Source organism: Acomys minous, assembly GCF_964271855.1.
Source record: "Acomys minous genome assembly, chromosome: 14".
Lineage (NCBI taxonomy): Eukaryota > Metazoa > Chordata > Mammalia > Rodentia > Muridae > Acomys > Acomys minous.
The window spans coordinates 58,778,161-58,788,726 of NC_140496.1; positions in this window are offsets into that span (position 1 = coordinate 58,778,161).

Here is a 10,566-nt window from a genome sequence, read left to right on the forward strand (position 1 = left end):
AGGATGTGGCCAGGAAAGGAGGACCAGTGACAGTCTGCTCTTTAGGGCCTAGGAAGCGGTCATGCTGGCTCACGGGAGGCCACCTGCCTGCCCTGCCTGGAAGATCCTCATTTGCTCCACAGCTCCCCAGCCTCTGACTCAGATGACTCCCTCCCTGCCCCCCCCCATCCCTTTCCATCTGTAAAATCCCTGCCCCACAGGAGATATCTGTAAGAGGCTGACGTGGGACCACCTGGCACAGAGCAAGTGCAGACACTGCTTATTATAATAATAGGTAATTGTCATTTCAGTGAGCCAGAGGTCTTAAGAGATGAGCACAATCCACCCTGGAAAAGGAAAGAAAGTGAAAAAAAAATCTGAAAAATGCCTCGGCTTGTGTTCCATGCCTGTAATGTCAGCACTTAAGTGGTGAGACAGGCATGTCAGGAGGAGCTCAGGCTCAGCTGTAGCTATACAGTGAGTGTGAGACCAGCTTGGGTTACATGACCCCCCCCCATACACACACACACACACACACACACACACACACACAAGAATTACTTTGCATGTGTGATATGGTGTGTGTGTGTGTGTGTGTGTGTGTGTGTGTGATAGAGAGAGAGATGTGTTGATGTGGTGTGGTGTGTGTGTGATATGTTGGCTGTGTAACTGTGGTATGTGTGTATAATTTGTTGGGTATGTGTCTGTGGTGTGTATGTATATATATATGTGATGTGTGTATGATGTATGTAGTGTGTATTGTGTGTCGTGTATATGTGTTGGTGTCATGTGGTATGTATATATGGTGTGTATAGGAGGTGTATGTGTGTCTGTGTAGATGCATACGTATCATATGGGGTGTGTGTGTGTGTGTGTGTGTGTGTGTGTGCGTGTGTGTGTGCATGTGTGTCTGTGTAGATGCATATGTATCATATGTGTGTGTGTGTGTGTGTGTGTGTGTGTGTGTGTGCATGTGTGTCTGTGTGAAGGCCAGAGCCAGATGTTGGGTGTCCAGTATTTTCTTGATTGCTCTTCATCTTATTTTTTTTTAGACAAGGCCTCTCTCTTACCCTGGAGCTCACCAGTTTGACTAGGCTGCCTGAGCCAGTAAGCCTCGGGGATCCTCCTGCCTCTGCCTCCCCAGTGCTAGATGGGAATTGGTGGCCCTCACGCCTGCTAACCCCGACACACACACACACACACACACACACACACACACACTCGGTTTCTCAGGCCCATGCCAGCACTTCATCGCCGAGCCGTCTCCTCGTCTCCAGCATCACTTCCTTCATGTGTGGTCCTGTAGTCTAGACTGTTGGTTTCTCAAAGCTTCAAGTCAGTAAATCCTCCTTGTAATCCTTAGGAGAAAATTATTAAGTCTCTACATCCAGCGACACTCTTGAGACAAGGCCTTACTGTGTAGCTCAGGCTAGCCTCGGCCTCTGGGATACTGGAATAACAGGCACAGGCCTCCGTGCTGAGCTTGTCCCTCGTATTTTAGAACGGAGAAGCCGACACTCACTAAGGTGGAGGCAGCAGCGGCGGCGAGGTAGAGCCTAGGCTTTCCACTTAGCTTCACAGGGAGCTAGGTCCGAGCAAAGCTCCGCTCTTCCTATATCTTGTTGCCATAGTGCCTCACAGCTGCTCCCTTTAACATCCCTGGGGCCTCTGCCACACTCCCCTGACCCGGTGCCACCCAGGGCTGGTGAGATCATGTCTTCCCAAAGGCGTCACCTTGGTTCCACTTTGCAGTTAGACTGAGGCTATCATTTCAGGAACCTCAAAGTGACAAGTCCCAGACACCGAGATTATGAAAAATCACTGGGTCTCACGGGATCTTAATTGCATTACGTCACCAGGCAGCCAATGCTGGGCACAGCTACGCCTCTGGACAGGACTCCTGACACTGTCATCAATGTCACTGCTGTACCTTTTGCTCCTTTCCCTGTCTCTGTCTCTGCCCCCCTCCCTCTTTCCAACTTGTAGGCAGGGGAACAGAAGCCCTCAAAATGGACAAGATCCCCATAGAATGCAGATTGATTACAAGGAGGCTCAGAACAGGGTGGCTTTCCTACAGGCCAAGTGGGTCTCCTGCCTAGCTTTAGGGCCGTTTGCGGAGCAGTAGGCTGCAGGCTAGCCAAATCTCAGGATAGGTTGGCAATGCAGGGAGGTCGATGCTGGGCCTGACTTCAGTTGGGAGAGTGGAGCTAACAGCATTGAAAAAAGCAGCTCTTGGGTCCAGCTTGCCAAGAGTATAGCCCATCACAGAGTCTCTGGAGAGAAGCTGTGATTGGCAGAGGGACATGTGGCGGGCCAGGAGGGGCTGCCCTGCAGAGTGTGTCTAAGCTCAGCATTACCCACTATCCAGATGTTCACATGCCACCTTAACAACGTGTTCTAGTGTCCCTTCCGAGCTCTCTCAGCAGTCTGCCATCAGCACCTGCAGGTCCTGATTGGGTCCACCTCTGTGGGGTGGTCAGCACTGCTGCTCTCCCACCAGCTCCTGATGTGTCTGTAGATTGGGGGCTGCATCTCAATCACCTCTGACCTTTGAGCCAGTCATGCATTTGTTCAACATGTGAATCAATGAATCATGAATATGAAAGTGGCCAATGCAGAGATAACAGAATTTGGTGGGTAGGGAACAAGTGCCTATGCTGACCAAGGTGCGAGGTCTGGTTCTCTTTTTTCTGAACATTTGTTTGTTTGATTTTTGTTATTATTGTTGAATTATGTAGCTCAGGCTTCAAATTTATTATGTAGCCAAAGGTGTCCTTGAACTTCCATTACTCATGCCTCGACCTCCCAAGTGCTGGGATTAGAGGCATGCACCACCATGTTCAGATTTAAGTAGGATTGGGGCTCGAACTCAGGCATTTATAAATGCCATCCAAGCAATTTAACAACGAAGCCACATCCCCAGGCCCCTAGGCATTTTTGAGAGTTTGGGGAGTTATTTATACAGAGGCAACTTAGACCCCAAATGATTGATCATTCTTACCGAAGATCAGGATGGTACCCCCACTGTCCTCCTCAGGGATCCAGTGCAGATGGATGTATCCTGGACCAGGCTGGAGCTTTATGCACCCCTCCTCCTGGTGTGAGGTGCTGAGGTTGGGCTCATCTTTGGACAGTACCCCCAATCTAGAGTGATGCAGTTTTCTTGAGGAGAACAAACAAGGTATCAGAATGGCTCTCCAGACGCATCTTTCGCTGTGCCTTGAATCCTGCTCTGAGGAGAGAGATAAGAAGCCATAAGAACAAATGGACCTTTGTCCTGGGATCTTCCCTTGCTTCCTGAGTGCCCTCGAGAGCATGGATGAAACACAGCTTATTCTCGTCTCCACAGCACCTCGTCCCAGCCCTCACAGTTGGTCTACAAACAAAGTCTCACCTGGGATTTCTTCAGCATATACATCTTGTTGAAAGGAAAATTCAGAGCTGGGGCAGGGAGGGGGGGGCACGGCACAGCTGGTAAAACGCTTGCCATGCAAGCAAGAGTGCTAGGGTTCGACTCCCAGCACCCACATAAAAAAGCAAGGTGTGGCAGCACGATCCTGTAACCCCAGTGCTGGGGAAAGGCGGACAGAGTTATTCCTGGGGGATTCACTGTTAGCCAGCCCAGCTGAATCAGTGAACTACAGGGTCAGTGAGAGACCTTGTCTCAAAAATAGAAAGAGGAAAGTGGTTGAGGAAGACATCTGTGGTGGTTTGAATGAGAATGCCCCCCCCACATAGGCTCACATGTCTGAATATTTGGTCCCCAGTTGGTGGAACTGTTAAGGAAAAAAATTAATAGGTGTGGTCTTGCTGAAGGAGGTGTGTCACTGGGGGTGGATTTTGAGGTTTCAAAATCCCATGTCATTCCCAGTGAGCTCTCTCTCTCTGCTTTGTGCTTGTGGCTATAGATGTGAGCTCTCAGCTGCTGCCCCAGTGCCATGCCTGCCTGCCTGCCTGCTGCTGTGCTCCTCGCCATTGTGGTGATGAACCCTAGCCTTCTGAAATTCTAAGCCCCAAACAAATCCATTCTTCTACAAGTTGCCTCGGTCACGGAGTCTCATCACAGCGATTGAAAAGCAACCGAGACAATATGCGATGTTGACCACTGGTCTCCAAACACACATGATACAGAAACATGAATCCACACATGCACACACAGAGAAAGGGGATTTTGGAGCATTCTGTGTCACTTTCCCTCAGCTTCCCCAGTAACATATGAAATGCCTTTAAAAGAGACGTAAAGGGTTAAAATGCACCTGCCACTTGCAAAGCATCTAGTGATGCTAAAGTGATACTTACATCTGTATAGTAGCATGTAAGTCACTTGTGCTAACGTAACTCATGCTGAAAGCTCACAGCAATCCATGTAGTACACTGTACTGGCTGGTTCTGTGTCACAAAACCATTTGACACAAGCTAGAGTCACCAGAGACGAAGGAGCCTCAGTTGAGGAAATGCCCCCATGAGATCTAGCTGTCAGGCAATTTCTCAATTAGTGATCAGTGGGGGCGGGGCAGCCCTTTGTGGGTGGTGTCATCCCTGGGCTGGTGGGCCTCCATTCTATAAGAAAGCAGCTGAGCAACCATCTAAAGCAGGCCAATAACCAGCACCCCTCCAAGGCTTCTGCATCAGTACCTGCCTCCAGGTTCCTGCCCTGCTTGAGTTCCTGTCCTGACTTCCTCCAATGGTGGCCTATGATCTGGAAGTGTAAGCTGACTAAATCCTTTCCTCCCCAACTTGCTTTTTGGCATGGTGTTTTTGTTGTAGTGACAGCAAACCCTAACTAAGACAAGTTGGTACCAGTGTAGTAGGGTATTGCTATGTCAGACCTGACTCTGTTTTGGGGGAGGACTGTGGAAGGACTTTGGAACTTTGGGCTAGAAAAAGCATTGATAAATGCTTACAGCAATCCATGTAGTTTTCCCTACTCATGTTTTGGTTTACATAAAAAGAGAATGAAGATCCAGGGCTCTTTCTACTGTTCAGAGTACACTCACACCCACACACACCCCACACACATTCATACACATACACCCCCCACCCCCACATATACATACATACAAACACATATACCACACACACACACACATACACACAACATACCACACACATACGTACACATACACCCCCACACACATATACACACATACACACATATGCATATACACATACACATACAAATACAAACACATACACCCCCCCCCACACACACATACACACATGCGATATACATGTTTCAATCTTAGGCCATGGGTGTCCATGTACACAGGGTAGCAAAGATGAAACATCAGGAGTATTCCAGTTGGCAAGTGGTGTGTCTCTGTTTTTTTTTGGTTTTTTTTTTTTTTTGTTTGTTTGTTTTTTTTTTTGTATACGTGGCTACAGGAAATCCTTCTGGTCCCCAAAGCTTTTTTTTTTTTTTTTAATTGTTGTCTGGCTTGCCTGGAGCCATGGAATGTTTTCTCCAGCTAAGCAATAATGGAAGGTGGTGGACTCAGGCCAACCTGATGCTCCCTCAGAGCTCTTCTTGGCTGTGGTGTTTACACAGGATGAGATCAGAGGCTCTGCTACTGGCCCGGGTGGAGAGTCCAGCAGAGCACCACAGGGTCTGTGACAATGGTGACGGAGCCTGTTGGTAGGGATGCGGTCCATCTGGCTCAGGCTTGGAAGAACGGTGAGAGAGATGGCTCTGATTTCTTACCTCAGCAGCTCTGTGGAATTGTGGTGTGTGTTCTCAAAAGGGAAGGAAGAAAAAAGTGGATCCAGACTCATTCTCCTCCCTTCGTCTACACAGGCACATCTGTTGGAGCCACATGTAAAATGCTGGAGTGTTTCAGATCTTGTCCTTGAAAAGAACAAGTCCATGTGATGAAAAAAGAAATGTTAATGCGGGGACTGAGTGCTAAGTGCCACTGAGGAGGACTGAGCAAGGCTTAGCAGTAGCTGGAAAGGGGCAAGGCTGCCTCTAAGGGAGAGTAATCACAAAAGCTTCCTGGAGGAAGAGCTGTCGGTGACATCTCAGTATGTAAAACAAATGCAGGAGTCGTGGCATACAGCTCAAAGACTCCTCACAAACCAAGGTGTACCTGTGTAGCCAGCACCCAGGGCAGAAAACAGAACTGTTGAGGCATGATGGTGCACGCCTTTAGTCCCAACCCTTTGAGAGGTAGAGCAGGCAGATCTCTGTGAGTTCAGGACTAGCCTGGGCTACATAATAAGACCTTTTTTCAAATAAAAGAGTCCTAGACACCAATTCCTGCCCATTCCCTGCCACTAGTGCTACTAGTGTTAGGTTTGGTTGTTGTTGTTGTTTTTTAAGTCGCTTGGCACAAGTTGGCGTTATCTGGGAGATGTGCCTCCATTAAGGAAATGTCTCCTTGGGTCGCCTTTAGGTAAGTCTTCGGGGGACATTCTCTTGGTTGCTAATTGATAGAAGAGAACCCAGATCACTGGGCTGTGCCAGCGCAGGGCAGGCGGTCAGTGGTGGTATGAGAAGGCAAACTATGCAAGCTGTGGGGAGCAAGCCAGCAAGCAGCATTCCTTCGTGGCCTCTGCTTCAGTTCCTGCCTGCTGGCTCCTTCCCTGACCTCCTGCTCTCACGTCCCTTCAGGAAGGACTGTAAGCTTTAAGATGAAATAAACCCTTTTCTCCTCGAGTTGCTTTTTGGTCATGGAGTTTATCACAGGAATAGAGCCCTAGCAAAGACACCCACTGTGGGAAAGACTGTAAACTCTGTCACAGGTGAAAGCAGTCTTGGCGGGCTTTACCCTTGGGCACACCATGGATACCTTGAGATAGACTGGGTGGAGCCATCCTGGGCCTGGAATTCAGGAAGCGGACCTGGGGACTCCACCTGGACTGTTGTTTTTCTAATCGACCCTCAATGGGAGAAGGAGACCGCCCCTTTGCACTTGACACAGACTGGAGGAGAGGAGAGGGCAACAGCAGGTTGAGACCGGGCTTGAGTGCATGCAGGTGGATCAGCTAACAGGCTGAACCAGCACGCAGGCCAGAGACACCTAGGGACCCGTCCCGTGGAACGGATACCGGAAGGTTCACTCTTTTTTCCCTTTTACCTTTTTTCCCTCTTGTGTAAGCTAGTTGGATTGTATAATAACGTTTAATTGTTAAGAAGCAGAGCCTACAACCCACGAAGGTGTCTCCGAAGGCATTAGTTTTACCCGTTTTTCAACTTGATGCTGACAGAAATCATTGCATATGAATCTCTCGGTGGCTGAGATGGAGCTGGAAGGACACAGGAATCCGCCAGAGGACAAGGCAGACAAGGGGGAGGGTAGCTTAGCAGGGATAGAACCTAGGCACATGGGTAGCACTCAGCTTTCAGCACTGGTAGAGTGCAACACTCAAGATGGAGGGTGGGAAGGAGCTGGTAGGCAGGCCGAGGAGAGCCTTCCAGCCGGCAGAGGAGCTGGTCTGCCAACGGGAGTCCTGGGAATCTGTTCTGGCTGGGCATCAGTCACTCGTTTATATTTGTCATGAGTTACTTGTTTCTTCTCTGTGTCCAGATGCTTGAAAAGAAGCAACTTAAGGTGGGGGTGGGGTGGGGCGGGGGAGGATTTGCTTTGGTTCTCCTGTCCCTCTGCTTTCTGACTTCAGGTTACAGTGTAGACACCATGTTACCAGATTGCCAAAGCTGTTGCAGCCAGGTTTTTCCTGCTGTGGTGGACTGTGTATCCTTTAACTGTTAATTAAAACAAACCCTGCCCTTAAGTGATTTTTGTCAGGTGTTTTCTTACAGCAACAGTAGGAGTGACTAATTCGGCAAGGCAGAGGCAGGGTTTTGAAAGATGATGTTGGCTTGTCTGTACCTACAATGCCCACAGGGAGGGATTTTAGCTAGGATGCTGTGGTAAGTGGTCCAGAGATGCCCTGGCCTGATGTAAAAGGGATGATGAGATTGAAGCAGAGAAGGGAACATCAGGGGATGCTTAGGAAATAAGTGAACCAGATGTGTTGGTCACTAGTCAGATATGGACAGTGAGAATGCAGGAGGACCCAAGGAAGATCCCCTGGGCTTCTCGCTTAAGTGGACTCTATGGGGGTGAGGCAACTCGGCGGGTAGAAAAAGCAAGACCAGATTTTTTTATCTGATTCACTTCTCTATAATAAATAACACCGTGCAAGCATCTCTACATATCTTTGTAAGATCATTGAAGCATTCAGCAAACATTTTTGAAGTGTTGCCTATATATTTGACACAGGTCCAAGTACCAAAGCCAAAAGGAAACAAGACATGGAAAATTCACTTTTAGCATGTATTTTACAGAAAAATATTGACCTTTTCTTTCCTCCAATTCACTACACATATTCAAGGAGAGAGTCCCTTGTTGGCTTAGCTCCCAGAGGGCCAGACACAGGTGGGTCAAGTGGAAGGGAAGAGAAAAGGATGGAAAAGAACTTTCTAGTAACAGGCAATGATCTCTGTTACCTGTGTCAGTACCATGCTCCTAGAGCAACTCTGTACACACCACTGTCTACTTTTGTCAGGGAAGTCATGCTAAGACAGGCGTTATAGTGCAGAGCCCTGGCTGTCCTGCAACTCATGATATAGACCAGGATGGCCTGTAATTCACCAACATCTGCTTCCAGAGTGCTGGGATTAAAGGTCTCTGCCACCACACCTGGCACATTATCCACATTTTATAGAGAAAAAAAATGAGTCCTCTCAGGAATCAAGCACTTCATCCTGAGGTGCACAACTGTTACGTCCCATTGGTTAAGACTAAAATTGTGCCGCTCTGCAAACCAGAGTAGGTAATATCAACCCACATTGTCGTATGAGGAAGCTAAGGCTGTGAGTGGCTTGATTCATGGCCCATGGTTGACTAGCCAAATGACGACAAAGCCGGAGGTGTTGGGATAGATTGGGATAACTCGTGGCTCTGCTCTGAGAACACGCACACAGCCACAGGCATCTGGAAGATCCTGTTGTTGGGATGGGGTTAGCAGAGGTCAGGCTCAAGGTCAAGTGTTGCTGTGGGCTATTGCTTTGGTGAAGAGCCAAGGGTAAGACACAGCAGGAGAAAAAGGCAAATGAACTGGCTGTTCTTTTATATATATTGCCCAGATAGACCACAGGTTGTTTGAGGCACACAGCCTTGACCTTGAACGCTAGATTTACCTTCTTAGGAGTTGATTTGGTCTTGGGGGAAATCTACAAATGAAGTAAAGATGCGCACAGATGTCTTCAGCAATGTGTGCTCCACAAAGCAAGAGGGATTTGCTTTGAGAGGGATGGAATAAAACATCAAGGAAGGGACTGAAGGCCCACATTTCGCCTGAGTCTCGCCCCCAAGGCCTCTAGAGCCCTTCCCTGGAAGAATTAATTGAGCTCCCAATGGGTCTTATTATGGGGGGTTGCCAGAACCTGTGTTAAGGAGGACGTGAGCGATTGGATTGTCCAAAGTGTGGGGAGTGAAGTCAGACAGGAGCGAGGGCATGCAGAGCAAGCCTTAATAACCACAGTGCTGACGCCTGCTCTCAGAGGGCCTAGGACTCTTAATCTAGGCCTACCAACTGGACAGACTTGCAGAGCAGGAGGAGGGAACACCCGCTTCCCGTGATGTCCTCCTTGTCTTTGCTTTGCCCTTCTCGGACTGGGGCCTCCTGCTGGCCGCTAACTCAGCTGGCCACTGAGAGCATGTCAGTAGCTCCTTCCCACCCATCACCCTCCTGCTGCCAATTGGGAGCCCTTAGTATCTTTAAAGGGAGTGTGTCCTAAAACAAAGCCTAAGAAGATGACTGCAAGCTGCAGTACGGTACCTCGACCGCCTGCAGCACTGTACACACCGGAGAGCCATCCTTTGGTGTAAGCAGAAATCCAAGAAGATGGAACAGGTAAGCCAGCCGGAGCCTGTGTGGTGGTACCTCGCTTCCCTCCTCTGTGCAAACCCAGTCTCTCTTGACGTCAAAGCACCTGGAGCTAGAGCTAGCTAGGGCTAAGACGAGGTCAACTGTACCCCTAAACTCATAATGCTCCTCAGCATAGGAAAGACTCAGGAAATGCTGAATATTATTGGAAGAAACTAACAAATAATTACTAAAGGTCAAGACAAGAGTTATGAGGTGAAAGTGGGTCATGCTAGGGGGATTCTAATGGTTTAGAAGTTTGGGTGAAGGACTCACCCACAGGATGAGTTGGAACAAGAAGGGAGAAGGGGTTACAGAGCAGCCCCCCTCCTTCAGAACCACTTCCAAGCAGCCAAGATGGTCGTACAGATGCTCAGGAAACCTGGGCAAGGTCTGGGAGTCCTGGGCCATGCAGGGCCACACAGCAAGGCCCTTGACTCAGGCCACAGCAGACTCTATGCACTAATGTTTACAACAGTCATACTGATAGCAGCCCAAGCGAGGGGTCATCTGAGACGTCCTCCAGTGAAGTGGTAAAAACAAGCTGCTGCACATCTATGCCATTGAACAACACTCAGCAGGGAGTCCGGGGGTGGTGGAACATTCTGAATCTTTCTTTTTGGCCATAGTCAGTTGAATGGCCAATTCATAAACACAACGGCTTGGGCGCATCTCCAAAGAGTTATGCTGAGTCAGAGAAAAACAAAAACAAAACCC